This window comes from Prionailurus viverrinus, chromosome B1, assembly GCF_022837055.1.
Source record: "Prionailurus viverrinus isolate Anna chromosome B1, UM_Priviv_1.0, whole genome shotgun sequence".
Taxonomy (NCBI): Eukaryota; Metazoa; Chordata; class Mammalia; order Carnivora; family Felidae; genus Prionailurus; species Prionailurus viverrinus.
The window spans coordinates 15,977,216-15,999,310 of NC_062564.1; the positions used below are offsets into that span (position 1 = coordinate 15,977,216).

Genomic DNA, 22,095 nt, shown 5'->3' on the forward strand with positions numbered 1-22,095 from the left:
AAAACTGCATTGTTCCCCTTTAATCTGGCCACCATCCGAGTGGTGATCTGGATGTTAGAGAAGAGATGAATGGGAGACATTGGCAGGGATTGAAGCTTGGGGATGAATGTGGAAATGTAGAATGGATGTTTCTTTTTTCTGGCTTTGAGTTGACTGTTGTTTCTGTCTGTTTTTTAGAACTGATCCGAGAGGACAGGGAAGTCAGTGTGGGCGGCTCTAAGGAGCCTCCCTCTCTACAGCTGCGGCTCAGAGGATTACGGCGCTTCATCCACAAGGCAACATTGCACAAGTAGCCTTTGAACAAAAGTCATGGATACTATTAATGATATGGTAATCCTTAATCGAGCTACCTCCCAGTAGTGATTATACTGACATGGGAAGAATATCTAAGTCGTGGAGGCAGCCCACAACAACACTGTGTCATTGTTCACCGCAGGCTTGACCAGGACTAACTTCTACCAGCATCTCTAACGTCACCTTTCCCTCTGGAGCCTCCCCCCAACCCCTGGCCCTGGCTCCCACTCCCACCCCATCACGGTAAAAAAGTGGCAAAGAAAACCCTGATCCGAAATCTTTTTTTAGATTTGTTTTTGCAAGTTCCCACACACATTTAGTGTCGTCTCAAAATTCAGGCTGTCAACTGTCTCTAGGAACCATTTCCATCTGAGAACAAGACCACACAAAGGTTAGCTGGGTAGGTCTCAGTGAAGATGTTTTAATTGTCTGACAATAGATTCTCCTATCATTTGACTTGCAAATACTGTCCTCTTGCTCTCAGATAACACATTCAGAAATAGAGAATCGGTCAATAAATTTCCAAAATCTCCTTAATTATGGTGCTGAGATACCAGTGGTTTCCCATTTGACTTGATTCAATACCGTCCCGACTCACTGTCCAGCAGAGAAAATCTTATGACTCACTATACTGTAGGACTCCCTGAGAGTCAAACCTAATTTACCATAGAAAACTCCCCTTAATACAAACAAAGTGACTTTCATGAAGAAGAAATATGTTTATAATTTTTATGTAATTATAAATGTGTAACAAACAGGTCTACAGTAACACTTCAAATGACTGGAGATGAAAATACTAATGATGATAAAGAAATTACACTCTATCCATGATCCGGACCTAACTATTTCTTTTCCGTTGATCAATTATTAATATTTTAAAGTAATGCCATTTCTCTGCCATCCAAAACAAAAGTCTCAACAAAACCAACAGCCACTATAATTTTACGGACCCTCCCAAAATTCACAAGACCACGTAGATAATCTTTCTAAACCACATTATAAGCCACGCTCAGCGTACCATGAAGTTGTGATATGAAAAAAAAAATCAGATTTTTCTAGCAAATATCTCTGAAGATCATTGTCCTAAGTCACTTTTTCTTTAGCCTTTGCAAAAAAAAAAATTCTTTTGGAAATTACACATAATTTTAGTAGAACTGCCATCCTTAATGTATAGGAGATCTATACGTCTAACCAACATACAGCTATAAAGGACAAACAACAAACTGTACATAGTACATTTTAGAGGATATTTTATTTTCAATATAAAGGTTCATATTGAACGCTATGCCAACTGATGAAAAATGTTAGAACCATGAAACTAATGTGCGTGCTGATTTCTTCCATGTTAAAATTAATAATCAGCTGGTTGTTTTTTAGTCTGGATTGGGGGAGGATGGTAAGGGCATCACCATCTCTTCTTCCGACTTTGTACACACTTCTATAGTATTTGGATATTTTACAATAAGGACGTACTGCTTTTCTAACTTACAAAAAAATAGTAAGTGGCCCCCAAACATGGATTTCTTGCAATGCCTGAACCTCTCACTCTTTAGGTGGCTATGAAGGCGCCACTGTGGCAACTTCACCGTCACAGCAAACTATGGGGTCAAGGTTCCAAGATTCTGATGTAGGTCAGAACTGGCTACACAAATTCACACATGGTGTCAAAGAAAAGCACAGAGGCTTTAACCTCATACACCTACTTCCCTCTTCCATTTCTGAGGGGGAATCATAGCTAAACACTGCCACATCTAAAAATGAGTATAATTTTCATCACCTGGCAAGTATGATGAGAAAAATATTGAATCTTAGAGAGCCAACAATGCCAGATATGCATCTTAACCTCTCCGAAGCTGTTTTTAAATCTGAGATGCAGAGAGCAATACCTGTGCTTGTCACCTCGTAGACCTAGGCTACAGTAAATGTGTGTGCTGACTTCTTGTAAATGATCATTCTTAAAACAAAACTGTAAAGCCAGAAATGACACCGAACCTCCACACCACATGAATATTTTGTGTATGTGGAGTTCAAAGGTGGACATTAATTTGCTAAAAGAAAATAATAAGTAAATCCTTCAGGGGCACCTGGGTGGCTCAGTTGGTTAAGCATCTGCCTCTTGATTTCAGCTCAGGTCATGATCTCACGCTTCATGGGTTTGAGCCCCGCACTGGGCTCTGTGCTGACAGCAAGGACCCTATTTGGGATTTGTGTCTATCTCTCTCTCTCTCAAAAGTAAATAAAAATAAGCATTAAAAAAATATACTTCAGACTCATATTTAATCTAGATTAGCTATTTATTTATATTATTCCTGCTTTACTGTGTAATTATCAAGTCTTCTGCAAATACCTGGTAAAATGATCCATAACTGCTTTTGCTCAGTTTGTTATAAATTTGTGAGGAAAGTTTAAGTTTTCTATCACATATACAGATAGAGAAACTAAGGCACAGAGACTTTAAGAACTGACTTACCTATGGTCAGACAATGACTGAGATAATTCCTTCTTTCCATTATGCTGTCTACTCTAATTAGAAAGATTTACTGTCTGAGGGCACCTGGGTGGCTCAGTCAGTTAAACGTCCAAATCTTGATTTCAGCTCAGGTCATGATCTCACGGTTGGTGAGTTCAAGCCCTGTGTCAGCCTTCATGCTGGGCATAGAGCCTGCTAAGATTCTCTCTTTCTCTCTCTCTGACCCTCCCCTGCCCATACTCGCTTATGCTTTCTCTCTCAAAAAAAAAACAAAAAACAAAAAACAAAAACAAAAACAAAACAACACAAAAAACAGAAAGATTTGCCGTGGAATTCAGCACTGTCCAATAGAAATACCACAAAAATAAATTACAAAGTATGTGTAAACCACATAAGTAATCTAAAATTTTCTAATAATACCTTCTAAAAGACTTAATACAAAGGTAAAATTATTTTTAATATTTTATGTAACCTAATATATCCAAAATATTGTCATTTCAACATAAAATCTTTATATAAAAATCATTACTGAGATACTTAAAATTTTTTTTAATACTAAATCTTAGAAATCTGGTATTGCACACTTACATAACATTCCAATTCTGGCCTAAAAGTAAGAATAAGTAACCAGAAAACATGATTTCCTTGGAATTTCTGATTCTCTTATTACATGTGCTCAGTAACTACAGGTAACACTACTGGTTAGTGCAGCTATAATTGCTCTTACTTTCTGTCCCGAGGCGAGGTAGTATTAGATATGTGGGTTCTGGAATCAGCCAGTCTGGGTTTCCATCCTGGATCCACCACTGCTAACTGAGTGACAAAGGGCAACTCGCTTTCTGTGCCAGAGGTTTCTTACATGTAAAATCTTTAATGGGGTTATCTCAAGAATGAAATGAGTTAATATTTAGTGCCTGACAAGCACTAGGTGTTAAATGTTAGCTATTGTTATTGCTTTTGTCATAGAACACATAGGAACAAATTCTTTTTTTTTTTTTTATTTTTTTTAACGTTTATTTATTTTTGAGACAGACAGAGACAGAGCATGAACGGGGGAGGGTCAGAGAGAGGGAGACACAGAATCTGAAACAGGCTCCAGGCTCTGAGCTGTCAGCACAGAGCCCGATGCAGGGCTCGAACTCACGGACCGCGAGATCATGGCTTGAGCCGAAGTCGGACGCTCAACCGACTGAGCCACCCAGGTGCCCCAACAAATTCTTATTTGTATCCTCCACCCAGTGAAATGTATAAGAAACCAAACACATTAGATCTATTACAGGGTTTGTTATGTGTTGAACTGTCTCCACCCGTAAGATATACTGAAGTCCTTATACCCCAGTACTTCAGAACTGAACCTTATTTGGAAATAGGGTAGTTGGAGATATAATCAGTTAAAATGAAGTCACATTGGTTTTTTATATTTTGTTCCTTAACACATTATCACCTGTGCCCTTATAAGAAGAAGAAAGGCCTTGGAAACAGAGACATACAGGGAGAAGAACATCACGTGACAAGAAAGCCAGAGATTGAGGTGATTCGGCTGTAAGACAAGGAATGTCAAGGATGGCCAGTCACCATCAGAAGCTAGGAAGAAGCAAGGTGGGATTCTACCCAGAGTCTCAGAGAGAACATGGCCCTGCTGATACTATGATTTTGAACTTCTAGCATCCAGAACTATGAGAGAACACATTTTTGTTGTTTTAAGCCATCCTGTTTGTGGTACTTTGTTACAGCAGCCCCAGGAAACTAATACAGAGTTCCTCACCCAGAAGGAAGCACTCCGTCCTACAAACAGCCAAGGTTTGGATGACTGACAACTAGGCAACTGCAAAGTCTCCCAGAGTTAGTGGAGCTTTTATAAAGTCTGGACAATCCCATCTTCCCAAGCGCTCTTAGGCTGGTTCTTAACTCCGTATATAAACTTTGGAAGGAGAATCCTGCCCTTAGTAAGGGTATCTTAGTGAGACAGCTGCCTGTAAAATGATTGAGCTAAGTCACAAACCCAGAGAAACAATGCCATTGGTTCCTTGGGAATTACACTGGTGTGAGCAGGTCATAAAGGTTACCATTTTTTTAAGTTGAAGTATAGTTGACATATAATGTTTCATTTGTTTCAGGTGTACAACATAGGGACTCAATAATTCTATTCCTTACTCAGTGCTGATGATAGTGTGTGTAGTCAACATCTGTCACCGTACAACGTTATTACAATGTTACTGACTATATTCTCTCTGCTGTACTTTTCATCTCTATGACTTATTTATTTTATAAATGGAAGTCTCTACCATTTTTTTTAAAGGACTTGGTCCCTTTTAGGCCACATTTTTTCCCCTAACACGCTATTGTGATCAAAATCTACTAAATTTAATTGGTTTCTTTAAGAAGTTTTCCTGCATATCATTAAAAACTAGGCACTAACAGGGGCGCCTGGGTGGCGCAGTCGGTTAAGCGTCCGACTTCAGCCAGGTCACGATCTCACGGTCCGTGAGTTCGAGCCCCGCGTCAGGCTCTGGGCTGATGGCTCAGAGCCTGGAGCCTGTTTCCGATTCTGTGTCTCCCTCTCTCTCTGCCCCTCCCCCGTTCATGCTCTGTCTCTCTCTGTCCCAAAAATAAAAAAAAAAAATTAAAAAAAAAAAAAAAAACTAGGCACTAACAGTGGAGCACACAAAGGAGGAAAATAAAAATAATCTGGGGGCCCCTGGGCAGCTAAGTCGGTTAAGTGTCCAACTCCTGGTTTCAGCTCAGATTTCAGCTCATGGTTTGTGGGTTTGAGCCCCACATTGGGCTCTGTGCTGACAGAGCAGAGTCTGCTTGGGATATTCTCTCTCTCTCTCTCTCTCTCTCTCTCAAAAATAAATAAAGAAAACTTAAAAAAAAACTCAAGTGAATTTTTTTATTTTTAATACTAGCACTGCTAACTGTTCTATGTGCTAATTTCTACAGTTTTCATCCTCCTAAATTAACAGCTATGTTCCTTTTCTTCCCAAATATACACTTAAAAAATGAAGTTCTCAATCACATATGCAGATTTTGTGACAAATTTAGCAAAGAAATAATTTCTCTAAAAGAAATACCTGTTTTCCTGAGTCAGAAATGCCTGGCTGACTGGAAACACAGAAAATACTCAGTGTTTACTAGACTGATTTTAATCGGATGATCCTAAAATACTTTTATTTCAGTGAAAACATGTTTCTCCTATAGTATTCATTATGTAAGTATATTAGATACCCCCTTCAAATTTCTAGTAATATTTATAAGAATATACACTGCTTCAAGTAGAACTTTAGACCTAGAGAGAATCTTGGAGATATTTCCACTTTACAGATGAGATAACCAGAGCAAAGGAATGCTTAACACTCGACCAAGGTCACGGAGTTATCAAATGGAAGTGAATTTAAGTGGAATTTAGAAAAACAGTCTTTCTGTTAAATGAGATAATGCATGTAAAGGTCTCAGCCGGTGCGGACCTATTTTAACCACTTGTTAAATGGAACTACTCCTGGCGTTGTATAACTCAGAGCTGCGATGTGGGGTCCCGGAAAGGCTGTGGACTTTCATATCAGATGCACCAGGGTTCTACCGGTAGTGCTCCCTCAGCGGCTTAAGTCATCTGGGCAAATCACTTAAACTTTCTATACGTCTGCTTTCTCCCAAGCAAAATGGGGATGACAAAGCGATAAAGCGTATCGGATAAGCAGAGGCGTTTGTTAATACTAGCAATGAAGTTATAGTCTGTTCTTTGGTACCTTGAATCAAGAATATAAAGAATTAAAAGAGCAGTCTCCTGTCATGAACACGTATCCCCTAAAACTGAAAGGAGGAGGCCAGGCCCACGTCAAGTCCACCCGCAGCACTCCTACACCTGGCTCACTGGCCACCTCACGCCGTTCCCGGGGCACTGACGCTTCAGCCTGCGTGCCCTTACCCTGCTGCCTCCTGGGTGTTCGGGAACTCCCCTTGGAGCACCCTGCTTATGTCTTTTTCTCTCTAGGCTCCCCTGTTTTTAAAAACTCTCCCTTCGTGCACCTCATTCTCTCAAGCATCTGATTTTGACTTTATAAGGTAAAGACTACTTAGCAGATTAACTTACCTAACTAAGGTAGCACTCCCAAATCCTGTTCTGTGGAACACTAGCCTCTAAGACGCTCCATGGGAAAAGGTCAAATAACTTTGAGAAACGCTACAGACTAAATCCCACTGCAGCCGACGCCCGCCTGTAGATAAGGCCGACCAGTGTCTCCTCAGCGCTCCTGGTTCCCTTTTACACTAAGGGCTTCCTCCCGCAAGCACCTACGCCTCGGCCTGAGAACATTCTGACCGGGAGCTCACTCTGCCAGCCTCTGGACACAGTCCTCTGCCAAGAGGAGCCGCAGACAATGGCAGGTGAGATCTGACAGGTGTATCTACTCCAGCTTCCTTGTCCTCGACTGGCACAGCCCTGAGATGGACTCTACACAGTCTCCCAGAGGTCCTTGGCAGGAGAGCACCCCAGACACCCATAGCAAGGGCTTGCTCGTTAATGCATCCTATTTATATTGGCTTTTCCCCCTTCTGTCTGAGCTCCCTAATACCTTACTAGAATTTCATAGGACTGTCTTTGAAATAAACCACTTGTCTTAGGATCTGTTTTTCTTTCTTCGAGATTCATGACACACACTAGCAATATTAGAGACTATGGGAAATCTTTGGGGGAAAGGAATTCATTTACTATATTTAATCAGAAATTTTATTTAATAAGTTTTCCAAACTTATTTGGCCATGGGAACCTTTTTATTTATTCCTTCCTTCCTTCCTTCATGTATTTACGTAGATTCCATGGGACCCTATTTGTTTATTTATTTATTCCTTTAAGTAGGCTCCATGCCTAATGTGGGGCTTGAACTCACGTCCTCGTGATCAAGAGTTGCATGCTCTACCATCTGAGTCAACCAGATGTCCCACGGGAACCTTTTTAAAAGGGTGAGAGTTTTGATCCTGTGAAACTAGTGTTCCTCTTTGGTATATACTTTGGGAAACACTGACTGAAGCATTAATGACTGACAGAGTATTATCCCTCTCAGAGATATCAGTATCTTAACAGCTTCTGCAAATCAGTACTTTCTCACTCAAAGAACTGGATCCCTTTAAATGAGAAGGTCAGGCTCTATGGTAGACGTGATGGAAAATAATTTGGAAGCGCGTGTCTTATGTCAAACCCTTCAAATCAGGTCAGGTTGGTAACTGTCTACTCTGCTATCAAGAGCTAACAGGAAATTATGGGTAGGTTTCTTGGTTCAAGAGTGTAGTCCTGAGACTTGGAGGACAGTGCAGGAGGTATATGGGATGATGACTGTTATTTTCTGAAATTGCTCTGGAGAAAAGAAATATCTTTAGGAAGAAGGAGCTCACTTTCAGTGGTCTCAGCCCCAAACAATCAGATGCCCAGGACTGCAATATTCCTTAAGATATCTGAAGAATAAAATAGTCGAGAGTGATCAGAATTTTAAATAGTTAAGCCTTGAATTACTCTTTAAACTCCACGAAAAGAGGTTCTGTCATAGAGAAATACAGAATGGGAATACTCTGCACAGCAGTCTTGCTCTGCCTTTAACACAACCATTGGCAATAGCAGGGTACTTGCTCTATGTCCAGGCTGGACCCCCCTGGAAGAAAGTGGTAAGAAGTCTTGTGAATGGACAGTACCTGGGAGGTGAGTGAGGGTGTAAAAGGTCGGCGCGGTAAGAGCATGTTTAGAGCAAGTTGGGACAGTTCGTCTCCAGGACCTGATTTCTGCCATCGTACAGCAGTTTTCTTCCCAACTCTGCAACACGATTTTACACTATCTCCTTTGTCATCGCGCTGTCCCCTCTCATGGCCATTTTCCAGATGTTGAGATAGTAAATATTTCAAAATGAATTGCCATGGATCAGCATTAAAGCATGCCACATTTTGGGTCAACATGGTTATTTTGAAAATCTCACTTATAAAATGTTAATAAATGAGATACAAATCAATAAAGAGAAATTTCAAATAATCCTAATTCTCCTAGGGGTTCATTCTCTGTATTAAAAACAACATGAACAGAAAACCAGTGCGGAGTGACAAAATGTGGAAGAGGAGTACCGAGAATCAAACGTGGCCGTGAACTGGAGGTATCTGACATTTCCATCTTCATCAAGGGGGATTCTGTCAAGTAACAACTCAAACTCTTCACCAGTAATCTCCACACCAAACCTGAAACGAATAGCATTTAGCATCAGTCACCCCCCAAGTTCACATCTGGGTCACCCGTACCCACAATACCCTAAGCATATGGCTGCCATTACCGCTTTGTTATTGCTGCAGTCCTCAAGATCAAGAGCACCACGTGAATATCAGAGGTTAATCAGGGTGTTGATCGCTTCAGCTTTCTCAAAGAAAGAGATTCTACCACAGAATCCCTGCATTGGTGGTGCACAGAAACAGAAATACCGGCATGTTGAATTGTGTGTGATTGTCTTCTGTAAAAAGTTATTCATTACGCTAAAACACTGGTATTGCTTAAACAAGTTAACTCTGAAAGGCCTTTCAATTGGACTGCTTAGCATGAAAGAAAAGGTAGAGAAAAAAAGTGCCTTTCGAAAAACAGCTTCCTAATGCTCTTGCAAAGCATTTCATAATGGCTTTAAAGACATTTTGCATACAAATATTTAAAAAGTGGCAGTGTTTATTCATCAGCAAGAAAGTGTTTTCATCTCCCAAGAACAATCAAAACATAATCCTTGAATTACTGGCATAAATAAGAATGACTTAAGCAATAATAATGAACAAGGCATTCATTCATCATTCTGCAAAGCTGATAAGACCCAGCTGACTTTTGGAAAAGAGGAGGAATAGATTTTCTTTGGGCAATGCTAAGAATAACAGGAGAAAGGTGTTTTTTTTTTCTATTTTCATTATGACTTCCTTGATAATTATAAAACAAAACATATACACCATCAAGAATAACAAACAAAAATGGCTTTTTCATAGGCTACAAAGAATTGAGCTATCACATATTCGTATTTCAGAAGTACTTGAATATGCATAGTGTCTCAGAGGCTTTGCAGTTGGATGTCCTTTTTTCACTTGCACCAAATTAGGAAAAAAAGGATAGAATCAATTATTTAACATAACACATCACACTATATCTTATTCCTCGCTTTTCTCTCTTCTTTTTCATTTCTTTAGCAATGATGTTACCGGTACTAATGAACAAATCTTTGGCATTTTCCTGAGAAGTTAAAATTAATTCTCAGGTTTTATTTGGACTTAAATTCCTGAAGTCAGTACTTAGAAAAGAAAATAAACAGGTTTTCCCTAGGAAATTTTTACCGGTATTTTTTACTGAAAAAATACCAGACCAAAACTCAAGAGAACTGGATCTATTCTGTTCACGGTTATGTACTCACGGCAAAAACACTAGGCTTGTCATATTTCAGTTTTCTCAACTCTCAAGTGGTCTGTAAGTTCTCTGTATCTTACTTAGGTGGCCACAGGATTAGGAGAGAATGAAAATAAAAGTGCCTTGAAAAACGAGAATATCATAAAAATACTGTGTATTGTAAAAGAAGTATATTGTGTATTGTGTATTGTTATTACTGATAGAGAGTACAGTTTTAAAAATCTTCAAAAAAATACTAGAATATAGTGCGTAAACCTAACAGTGACACAAAAAGCCCTTTTTCTCCAGAGGTTTTCCTTCTGAGTGGAATACATCGTGGAAAAAGCGTGGGCTTCAGATTAACTGAACCAACATTCGAATCCAGCTCTGCCATTTAGCTGTATGTAGCCTTGGGAAATTTACTTAATTCCCAGAGCCTCAGTTTCTGTACCTATAAAAAGAAAGGTTATGGCACAAAAACAGACACATAGACCAATGGAATAGAATAGAAACCCCAGAACTAGACCCACAAACGTATGGCCAACTCATCTTTGACAAAGCAGGAAAGAACATCCAATGGAAAAAAGACAGTCTCTTTAACAAATGGTGCTGGGAGAACTGGACAGCAACATGCAGAAGGTTGAAACTAGACCACTTTCTCACACCATTCACAAAAATAAACTCAAAATGGATAAACGACCTAAATGTGAGACAGGAAACCATCAAAACCTTAGAGGAGAAAGCAGGAAAAGACCTCTCTGACCTCAGCCGTAGCAATCTCTTACTCGACACATCCCCAAAGGCAAGGGAATTAAAAGCAAAAGTGAATTACTGGGACCTTATGAAGATAAAAAGCTTCTGCACAGCAAAGGAAACAACCAACAAAACTAAAAGGCAACCAACGGAATGGGAAAAGATATTTGCAAATGACATATCGGACAAAGGGCTAGTATCCAAAATCTATAAAGAGCTCACCAAACTCCACACCCGAAAAACAAATAACCCAGTGAAGAAATGGGCAGAAAACATGAATAGACACTTCTCTAAAGAAGACATCCAGATGGCCAACAGGCACATGAAAAGATGTTCAGCGTCGCTCCTTATCAGGGAAATACAAATCAAAACCACACTCAGGTATCACCTCACGCCAGTCAGAGTGGCCAAAATGAACAAATCAGGAGACTATAGATGCTGGAGAGGATGTGGAGAAACGGGAACCCTCTTGCACTGTTGGTAGGAATGCAAACTGGTGCAGCCACTCTGGAAAGCAGTGTGGAGGTTCCTCAGAAAATTAAAAATAGACCTACCCTATGACCCAGCAATAGCACTGCTAGGAATTTATCCAAGGGATACAGGAGTACTGATGCATAGGGCCACTTGTACCCCAATGTTCATAGCAGCACTCTCAACAATAGCCAAATTATGGAAAGAGCCTAAATGTCCATCAACTGATGAATGGATAAAGAAATTGTGGTTTATATACACAATGGAGTACTACGTGGCAATGAGAAAAAATGAAATATGGCCTTTTGTAGCAACGTGGATGGAACTGGAGAGTGTGATGCTAAGTGAAATAAGCCATACAGAGAAAGACAGATACCATATGGTTTCACTCTTATGTGGATCCTGAGAAACTTCACAGGAACCCATGGGGGAGGGGAAGGAAAAAAAAAAAAAAAAGAGGTTAGAGTGGGAGACAGCCAAAGCATAAGAGACTGTTAAAAACTGAGAACAAACTGAGGGTTGATGGGGGGTGGGAGGGAGGAGAGGGTGGGTGATGGGTATTGAGGAGGGCACCTTTTGGGATGAGCACTGGGTGTTGTATGGAAACCAATTTGACAATAAATTTCATATATAAAAAAAAAAATTTAAAAAAAGCAAAAAAAAAAAAAAGAAAGGTTACTTAGAAAATTGAAAAATTTAATACATATAATATGCACATACTCTCTTTAATGAGAAGTGCATTTTGGGTGGGTTGGGGGAGGGGAATCTGTATTTTCTTAAATTACCTTCCTTTTTTTGATGGATAAAATGAGGCTTTCTCTAACCACTTAACTTCAGTCCCACCTCAGCGACCTAGTTACTATTATATCATGCCTTTCTTCTTATTATTTTCCTTATCCTTTGCTTTAAAAATAGGTACCCTGCCTGCCATGTGTTTCACTGTATCCCTAGAACTTCTAACAATGACCAGAAAATGCTCAATAAATATTTAATAAATGAATGAATGAATAACTCATGTCTCCTGTAAGAGGATATATATTCATAAAAAGAGGAACCTTTAAAAGCTACCATTCCATTATCCATCCTAATAGAAGGTAGCTGGATGGCCCACAACAGTAAAAAATTAAAGTCAGACATGTTTGCTTTGGAATACATTTTATGCTCCCCATTAAGCGTGGATGTCCTATATTAACAGATTTAAACAGACTTCTAATAAAATAATAAAGCTGCATTTATTCATCCTTCTGGTTATTCAACAAATATTTTGGGACCACCTACTATGTGTTAGGCAATATATTAAATGCTTGGAATACAGTGTTAAGACATACCTTACTGTAGAGCAAGGAAAATAGTAAATGAGTATTACTTACAAAACATGATTATGATAGAAGAAATACAGGATTTTAAGGGAGCTTTTAACAACATGACCTAACTCAGACTAAAGATGAAGAAAGGCTTCCAGAGGAAAAGATGAGCTGAGAGTTACCTAGGCAGAGAAGGAGAAAGAGCATTATAGGTAGAGAATAGGCACATTCTGGACATGAAAGGATCTCAATCTTACTAAAGCCTGGAGTTTAGGTGAGAGAAGGGAGAGAGACCAGGTTTGGAGAGAGGCCCGAGAATTCCAGCCTGCCCTTCCTGAGAGCCTGCCTTATGGCGTTTAGACTTGCCTAGCCAGCCTCGACCAGTGTAAACCAAATCCTTGAAACAAATCTTTTAATATACATCTGTTGTTTCTGCTTGTCTGGTTGAACCCTAACTAATATATCATTAAAGGATTTAAAGCATATAGTGAAACCAAATTTGTGTTTTTAAAAGCACTCTGTCTGAAATGAGACGGATTTGAGGGAGAGTAATACTTGAACCAAATAGACACTTCAGAAGGAAGCTGTTGAAACAATCCCCATTAGAGAGGATGGGAGCTTAAGATAGTAAAAGTATGAGTGAGAGAAACAATGGGTTGGGGATATTCTAGAAGTGAAAGATACAAGATTTTGGGAATGCAAGCTGGTGCAGCCACTCTGGAAAACAGTATGGAGGTTCCTCAAAAAACTCAAAATAGAACTACCCTACGACCCAGCAATTGCACTACTAGGCATTTATCCACGGGATACAGGTGTGCTGTTTTGAAGGGGCACGTGCACCCCCATGTTTATAGCAGCACTATCGACAACAGCCAAAGTATGGAAAGAGCCCAAATGTTCATCGACGGATGAACGGATAAAGAAGATGTGGTATATATATACAATGGAGTATGACTCGGCAATCAGAAAGAGTGAAATCTTGCCATTTGCAACTAGGTGGATGGAACTGGAGGGTATTATGCTAAGTGAAATTAGTCAGAGAAAGACAAAAATCATATGACTTCACTCATATGAGGACTTTAAGAGACAAAACAGATGAACATAAGGGAAGGGAAACAAAAATAATATAAAAACAGGGAGGGGGACAAAACAGAAGAGACTCATAAATATGGAGAACAGAGGGTTACTGGAAGGGGTGGGGGGATGGGCTAAATGGGTAAGGGGCATTAAGGAATCTACTCCTGAAATCATTGTTTCACTTTATGCTAACTAATTTGAATGTAACTTAAAAAAATAAAATTAAGAAAAAAAAAGATACAAGATTTTATTTTTTTAATTGGAAGAATTGGTAGAAAGTGAAGGAGAAGTCCAGGATAATTCCTAGGTTTCTGGCTTGGATGACTGGGTAGCTGGGGGGTCATTAACTGAGATGAAGGAACACTGGAAGAGAAACAGGTTGTGATGGTGCAAGGGAAGGTCTCGAGTTCAGTTTTAAACACGCTGAGTTGGGACTGTGAGATATCCAACACGAAGTGTCCAGTAAGCAGGTAGAAGCAGGTCTGAAGCTCAGGAAAGCCATTGGCTGTAAATCTAAATTTGAGAGTCACCTGTATATAAAGGTGATCTGAGGCTAGAGGATTAGATGACATTACAAAGGAAAATACATACAGTGAGTTGAGAAAAGGACACAGAACAGAGACCCTACTTAAGGAAAGAACAGAGGAAGAGAATCTGCAACAGAATCTAAGGAGTCATGGGAAAAAATGGCAGAAAGGAAGCCAAGAGAAATGATAACAGGAGCCAAGAACACGGAGGCTTTGAAAAGGAGACTGTGATCAGCCATTTCAAAAGCAGTCAAGAAATCAAGCAAATTAAATTTCTATCGAATTTGGAAGTAAGAAGCCAATGACCTGGTGAGAGCTGCTGGTAGAGTGATGGGGTCTACAACCATAGTGTAGAGGGTTGAGGAGCAAGTGGAACTTGAGGGAAGACAGACAGAATGCATATCTCTTTCAAGCTTAGGTAGGAAGGGAAGGAAAAAGGCGGCAAACAGGAAGGAAAGGTAGAGTCAAGGGAGCTGTTTTTTTAAAGATGAGTAATATGAGGGGCACCTGGGTGGCTCAGTTGGTTAAGCGTCCAACTTCAGCTCAGGTCAGATCTCGCGGTTTGTGGGTTCGAGCCCCGCGTCGGACTCTGTGCTGACAGCTGGGAGCCTGGAGACTGCTTCCGATTCTGCGTCTCCCTCTCTCTGCCCCTCCCCAGCTTGGGCTCTGTCTCTCTCTTTCCCTCTCTCTCAAAAATAAATAAACATTAAAAAAAAAAGAAAAAGAAGATGAGTACCGTGAACACTGTTAAATACCGGCGGGAGCAGTATCAAGGCAAAGGTTAAAAACAGAGAGGGAATCATTGATGGGTTCTATGAAAGATCAAAGACCACAGGTTGACTGGAGAAAGAACACCTCTTCCACTGAAACGGGGAAATAAGGAAACAATGGGTTTACAGGATTTGAAATATCAGGAGTTCCTCCTTTTCTAATTTTACTGTGGAGATGCAAGGCTACTTTACTGAGAGTGGGGCAGGGGAGGAAGGTAAGTGAAAGGGCATGTGTTTTGAAGAAACTGAAAAAGGTTTGAAATATGCAGAGTGGAGACTGGGATACAGAGCTGACGGAGAGAACATAGTAGGCAGTGACAGAGAAGTTGAGAGCCCAGCTGAGGTTGGTGACAATGAATTTACTGTAATATAAATCTACTCAGTAGTATGACTGTCCCCAGTAACCTGGGTGCAGGTGAAGATGGAATGGACAGTTGGGTTCATCCACATTTGGGAGCCTGCCACATAGATGTGAATAAAAGATGGCTTATGATATTGACAAGAAAATGTCTACCATGTGGGAAAACAGATTTTAAGCTGTGCTCTAGCTCAGACAGGGCGGTCAATGGACTAGATAGGAGATACTGGTCAGAAATAGGCTGAAAGTGTGATTTCATAGGTACAGCTGTTTTGGATGATGACACACTCTGTTGGGAGAGTCAGGTAGATGTAAGGGTAAAAACTAAAATTTACTGAGAATTTAGTATGTTTCTTAGCGTCCTGAAACCAATAACACACTGTATGTTGACTAACCTGAATTTAAGTAAATAAATAATTGTAAAGGATATGTTCTTAGCACTGTGCTGAGCATTTTACATGCATTGTCCCCATATAATCCCTGCAACCATCAATTAAGTATTATCATTGCCAACACTGTCCTGGCAGTAACAGTGAGATCCCTGAGGTGCCTAAAGAGGGCAGGAGAGAAATGTGTCTGGAAATGACACTGAAGAATGAGGACGACGGGCTCTTGTCAGGGCTTCCAGGAAGCAATGTCCTTAGCAGAGAGCCAGATTTGATTAAACTAGATTGTAATATTTCAAAGAAGTTAAAAACGTAGTAGAGCGTACTCCTCCTGGATTGGAGCTTCCGTCAGGCACAGTGGGAGAATGTTAGGAGGACAGGAGTGAGAGTGTGAAAGAGGGAACGAGAAACCCAGATAAACCTGAGGCTAAGAGAACACTGAGAGGGTACATAGGTTAGACAGGTGAGAGGTTCACATCATGGGTAGTATGACAACAAAAATGCATGTGAGGCCACATGGATTTAGAATCTAGAAGAAACCTTCAAACATAACCATCCAGCCCCTATTTTCATCTCATCACTCATTCTGTCCCTACACGCAGTGGGTAAGTAACTTAAATTCTCAGACTGTAGTAGTAGCCAATATTCATTGACCTCTTAACCACTTGTCAGACGTTACACGTACTAATTTCCTTAATCCTCACAACAATAATATGAAGTACTGGGGTGCCTGGGTGGCTCAATCTGTTACGTATCTGACATCAGCTCAGGTCATGATCTCAGGGTTCATGAGTTCGAGTCCCGCATGGGGCTCTCTGCTGTCAGCACAAAACCCGCTTTGGATCCTGTGTCCACCTCCCTCTCTGCCCCTCATGCTCCCCCATGCATGCATGCATGCACTCTCTCAAAAATAAATAAACATTTTCAAAAAGCAGTACATACTATTATCATCTCCATTGTACAGTGAAATCTTACATAGGTAGCATCTGGTAGAGCTTGAACTTGAGCCCTGCCAACTGACTTGGAGCCCTAACGCTTGCCATTTTGCCATTCTCACTGCCTGAGTAGGGCTGTCATTTCTCTCCCTACAGCTGTCTTTCCTACACCACACGCTTTCTCTAGCAGAAAAAGGTCTCTCCACAATCCTTCCAGAGAAACTTAAATGTCAATGTATGATAAGCTTATGATAATGTCAATACATCCATAGCTAACCTTTAACACCATACTCTATAAATGGATCTTGAAATAAGGACAATTCACCTTGGACTTTATCCAAGAGAACTTCCATTTTTAACTACCCAAAAGACCTCCTTTCCTTACAGGGTAGGCTTAAGGCATACAGCTCAAAGATAGTATTTTAGCACCAATCTAGTGTGTTTAAAAAAATTTATCACACAATAACTTTATTCTGTTGTCAGGGTGGAAACTGGTTTCTGATATTTCTCCCTGAGCACAAAGCACAAGTTACTGTCAGCCTTATTGTTTTAAGTTCCATAACATAATATCTGAGGGATGTTTTTAGCTCCATACACTTTTCAGTATATAGTAAACAATCAAAGTAGCTTTCATACATATAAAGTAAGCAGAAATCCCATTATATAAATTCCCCCTTTCTGTTATTTAACCGTTTTAAAATATCAAAGTACAGTATCTGTGTATAGAATGCACGAAGTAATAAAAGTTAAAAACCCAGCAAAGGAACAAACCATAGTTGGATTCTATGTTAATACTGATTTAGCAGTCAGATTTTGTTTTTGATGTGTGACATTTCCAAAAAACCGAAAAGACTTAAATAAAAAAGATGTGGTATAAGGAAGGCCTCACATTTAATGAAGGCCTTTTATTTACTCCAACAGTTAACTACAATAGGAAGGCTTTACTTAAAACTGAAGTGCTTAGGGGTGCCTGGGTGGCTCAGTCGGTTGGGCGACTGACTTCGGCTCAGGTCACGATCTCGCGGTCTGTGAGTTCGAGCCCCGCGTCGGGCTCTGGGCTGACGGCTCAGAGCCTGGAGCCTGTTTCCGATTCTGTGTCTCCCTCTCTCTCTGACCCTCCCCCATTCATGCTCTGTCTCTCTCTGTCCCAAAAATAAATAAACGTTAAAAAAAAATTTTTTTTTTGGGGCGCCTGGGTGGCGCAGTTGGTTGAGCGTCCGACTTCAGCCAGGTCACGATCTCGCGGTCTGTGAGTTCGAGCCCCGCATCGGGCTCTGGGCTGATGGCTCGGAGCCTGGAGCCTGTTTCCGATTCTGTGTCTCCCTCTCTCTCTGACCCTCCCCCGTTCATGCTCTGTCTCTCTCTGTCCCCCAAAAAATAAATAAACTTTGAAAAAAAAAAAATTTAAAAAAAAAAAAAAAAAAAAAAAAAATTTTTTTTTTAAGCCCCGCGTCGGGCTCTGGGCTGACAGCTCAGAGCCTGGAGCCTGTTTCGGATTCTGTGTCTCCCTCTCTCTGACCCTCCCCCGTTCATGCTCTGTCTCTCTCTGTCCCAAAAATAAATAAATGTTAAAAAAAATTTTTTTTTAAATAAAAAAAAAAACTAAAGTGTTTATATATATATTATTTTTGAGCTCTTTACCAAGGACTTTGTAAATGGGATTCTTCAGAAACAAACAAACAAAAAAAAATACTTTCTATATTAGCTAAGTATTTCAAAATAGAGATAATACTATGTCTGTTATCATAATTTTGGGTTTGTTTCATGGCATTTTAGCATTGATTCTTCAGCCAAATCCCTAGAGATAGGACCATATATTTTCCTGATCAATCTATGTTTAATTGGATACTTAGATTATTTGTGTTATTAAATTATATTTAATATTCAAAAAAAAGTATTTAGAGATGATACTCTTTTCTCTAAAGAAGTATTTTGGGCTAGGGGCACCTGGATGGCTCAGTCATTGAGCATTCGACTTCAGCTCAGGTCACGATCTCATAGTTCATGAGTTCGAGCCCCGTGTCGGGCTCTGTGCTGACAGCTCAGAGCCTGCAGCCTGTTTTGGATTCTGTCTCCCTCTCTCTCTGCCCCTCCCCTGCTCACACTCTATCTCTCTCTCAAAAAATAAGTAAACATTAAAAAAAATTTTTTTAAGAAGTATTTGGGGGTTGTTTTAAGTCTTTAATTTCTTACGTTAAGCTTTTTTCCATTTAGACAACTATATATTTAAAATATAGACAAGGATATACAGTTCAGGAAAAAAGTATTTTTCATCACCTCTGTTTCCTTCATATTGTCAAAATCTTTACTACTACGCTCTCTCAGAAAACATCCGGATACTATTATAAAATAAATTCCCAGGCTCTGAAAAAAGTACCTTCAGCCTTTATTTTAAAATGGAGAGGGGAACCTAGGTGGCTCAGTCGGTTAAGCATTTGACTCAGGTCATGATCTCAAGGTTTGTGGCTTCAAACCCCGCGTCAGGCTCTGAGCTGTCAGCACTGATTCTGAAGCTGAGCTGCTTCTGATTCTGTGTCTCCCTCTGTCTCTCTGCCCCTCCTCTGCTTGTGCTCTCTCTCAAAAATAAATAAGCATTAAAAAAAATTCAAAATGGAGAAATAATTTAAGCTAATGTTGTTTTTTATTTTTTAATTAGCTATCCTTAAAAACAGAAGGATATTTGATATTATAGGGTAGTCCTTATGTTAACCAAAATGAACATAAGAAAAGAGCTCTGGAAAGTGGATTTTTTTTTTTTTTTTAAAGAATCTCTTAGCACAGGTAATAAAGTGCAAGTCCTGGGTTTGAGTCCTCACTTCTGCCACTTACTAGATGTGAGACTTTAGTAAGTCTCTTAACCTCTCATAGATTATTTCTTCATCTGTAAAATGACCAAGATAATCACATTTAACCTGCAGGGTTCCTTCCGGGGTCAAGTTGCTTAATAAACACAAAAACTGCTACATATAAATTCTAAGGCAGTCTTTTGGTGTCAGATATACATAATGTTAACAATACAATTGGGTAAAGTCTGCATTCACTTCAACTTAACGGGGAAAAAAGTGGGTGGCTGGTTTCCTCACACTCCCTTTGCATTCCTTGCTCCTCCAGACCTAGTAAACTCCGTTTCTGCCGAGTATGATTTAATTTGCGTCAGCGGGAAACCAAGCAATTAGACGATGACTAATAGCCCAGACAGGATACAGCTGAAGGTTTGTGCAAAAGAATGATGAGGAAAGGTTTGATCCTGTGCAGGTGTTCTCCCTAGATTGTCTAACGTGGGGTCGATGGACTTTGGGAACTACGGCTTGTTCCCAGGTGGGTGAGCCTTAGGGCCACTGGTTTTTCGAGATTTGGAAGGTCTCCTGAGGTCCTGCGGGAGGAGGTTAGGGGGGGTTTTCCAACCATTAAGGCGGAGATCTCACCTTGAGAAAGTCTCGTTACCGCCCACGAGCCCTCTTCCTGAACTAAGAGTCGGAGACTCCAGCCTGTATTTGAGCCCGGCCGGGGACAATGAACCGCACAGACCTCTGGGAAAGCCTGCTGTGGGCGTGGCAGTGGGGCATGCCGGGATGGGAAGGGCATGCTGGGAAGGAGGGCTCCCGGGGCCCTGGGGCCTCTTGGGAAGAAGGATGGCCCTGGATGCGGGTTTTCAGTTATCTCGGAAGTGAAGTTGCCCTGGTAGTGTCCATTTTAGAGCTGTTCCTACAAGGCAAGGCAGCTTGGATGCTTTTCAACCAGCGTCTCTTCTCCAGTCAAAGATGTGTTTTCCCTGTTGGGTTCCCCGAAGTTCCTCCGCTTGGTCCAGATGGCCTGAAGGGGTGTGTTTCCTGGGGTCTCTCCCCACTTTCCCCAGTGTTAACGATCCCCACCTGTGCTGACTTCCTCATCCTGGCCCTTTAAGTCTTCTCTGCCTGGGCTCTGACTTTTTACAGCCCTGCAGGGAGAAAGGCCTCTGAAGTTTTACTTTTCTTCCACCTGGTGTAAATAATACAGGCCCTCCAAAGTGTCCAAAATCGTATTTCAAATCCCAGTGTTACCTTTTTTTTTTCCATCTTAGACAAGTTCATTTTATGCTTGCGTTAATTTGGGAGAGCCCCAGGCCTATGTGAGTGGATTATGGATGAAATCCCACTAAACAGAACTCTGACCTGACCATGACACCCATATTGGAATATGTGCTTCTGCGTCATTTTGAACACAACAAAGGATTTATACTTTCTCTCCACTCCCCCACCCTGTCCCCCACTCTTGGGTATGACCGGCTGAGATTTGACAATGCACTAGATAGATTCTTGGTCTGATTTCACACTGGAGGTTTTCCTAAGTGATAAGTGGAAGAATATCCTTAACTCCCAGGTGAAATTATCATCATTACTCTTTTTTTCATATGTAACCTAATCTAGGTCAAAATTTAGGGCAATCAGGTCCATCTGTGCAAACCATTACACTCCACTCCTGCTATTTTCTAAAAGTCTGATTTAAAATACTCTGTTAGGTGTATTGTAGTAGATTTGTGAAATCTTCTTGTTCTCCCTTGCCTGTCAGTGCTTTGTGATTCTCTCGTGGAAAAGACTGTCTGTAAATCAAAAGCAATTGGAGTTGCCTTATGAGATTTACAAAATATAAGAGAAGAGCTGAAGGGAATATTTCAAAGTAATCAAAGGAAAATATTCAATCGTTGGAAAAAAATATTAATTATGTCAAATGTAAGTTCTGTTGTTATTATGGATCATGTTTAATATTCCATTTTTGAGCAAATACAGTAGATTATAGAACACGTTTATGACCATAATCATCACCTGTTAAGTCTGCCACCTGCATCACTTTAACAGACATTTTAAATGAAATTACAATGTTTACTTTGGGATCACCACTTCACAGATAAAGATAGAGGTATAGCTAGAGGTACAGACATAGGCACAATTCTGTATGAATTTCTTCAATGTTAGGTTTCAATGCAAATAAATAAAATTTTCTTTTTTCAACTTCATTGTTTCTTCTGGACAATACAGCTTATTTCTGTACTAGTTATGACTTTTTTTCCTTACAGCACAATGGAAATTATAGGAGTTTTACCACAATGTCTTGAATAGCATCAAAATGCATAATCTAAAACATAACCCCCTCCCACAATAACTGCTCCCCCTCTCCCCCCAAAATAACTACCTTTGGCTGTTTGAGACTTCATCCTTTAGATTTTTTTTTTCATGCATCCGTATACTAACATATATCATTATTTTACAGCAAAAGTGTGTTTGAACAGTTACTCTGTCATTTTATTTTTTCACCAAGTTGATCTCAGATAAGCTGTGCTAATATTGGTATACTTAATTCTTTTTAAAAGCTATATGGTATTCCATTGTGTG

The 22,095-nt window shown here is 40.2% G+C and overlaps 1 long non-coding RNA gene across 4 annotated transcripts in view; it reads right to left on the minus strand.

Moving 5' to 3' along the window:
* The window catches only part of LOC125164712 (uncharacterized), a 42,233-nt gene extending 21,999 nt beyond the window's left edge, over positions 1-20,234 (minus strand). For 3 of the 4 annotated variants that reach the window (XR_007151867.1, XR_007151869.1, XR_007151868.1), the window contains exons 1-3: positions 20,152-20,234; positions 9,070-9,183; positions 8,867-8,977 (exon numbers count right to left, since the gene is read on the minus strand). This is a non-coding gene — a long non-coding RNA (uncharacterized LOC125164712). Of the gene's footprint in view, positions 1-7,932; positions 8,978-9,069; positions 9,184-20,151 lie in introns of those variants that run through there. The other variant, XR_007151866.1, reaches the window with a different exon arrangement.
* Positions 20,235-22,095: the final 1,861 nt, after the last annotated feature.